Source organism: Merops nubicus, unplaced genomic scaffold, assembly GCF_000691845.1.
Source record: "Merops nubicus isolate BGI_N331 unplaced genomic scaffold, ASM69184v1 scaffold10943, whole genome shotgun sequence".
Lineage (NCBI taxonomy): Eukaryota > Metazoa > Chordata > Aves > Coraciiformes > Meropidae > Merops > Merops nubicus.
The window spans coordinates 1,062-1,388 of record NW_008599572.1 but is presented as its reverse complement, the minus strand read 5'-3'; the positions used below and the strand labels follow the sequence as shown (position 1 = coordinate 1,388).

Below are 327 nucleotides of genomic sequence, written 5' to 3'. Positions count from 1 at the left end.
TGGTGAAGCGCTTGCTACACGTGTTACGTACATAGGGTCTCCCCCCATTGTGGGTGCGGCGATGCAGGGCGAGACTGCATCTCCGAGTGAAGCTCTTGCTGCACTTGTCACAGGCAAAGGGCTTCTCCCCAGTGTGGGTCTGTATGTGCAGAATGAGGCTGGACTTGTGGGTGAAGCTCTCATTGCAGTCACCACAGATGTACGGCTTCTCCCCAGTGTGGGTGCGGCGGTGCAGGGTTAGCAAGGATCTCCGATGGAAGCTCTTGCTGCAGGTCTCACAGACATAGGGTCTCTCGCCAGTGTGGGTGCGGCGGGGCACCGGGAGGG

At 59.3% G+C, this 327-nt stretch overlaps 1 pseudogene; it reads right to left on the bottom strand.

Moving 5' to 3' along the window:
* Nucleotides 1-327, bottom strand: part of LOC103770187 — a 4,707-nt pseudogene that overhangs the window by 3,381 nt on the left and 999 nt on the right.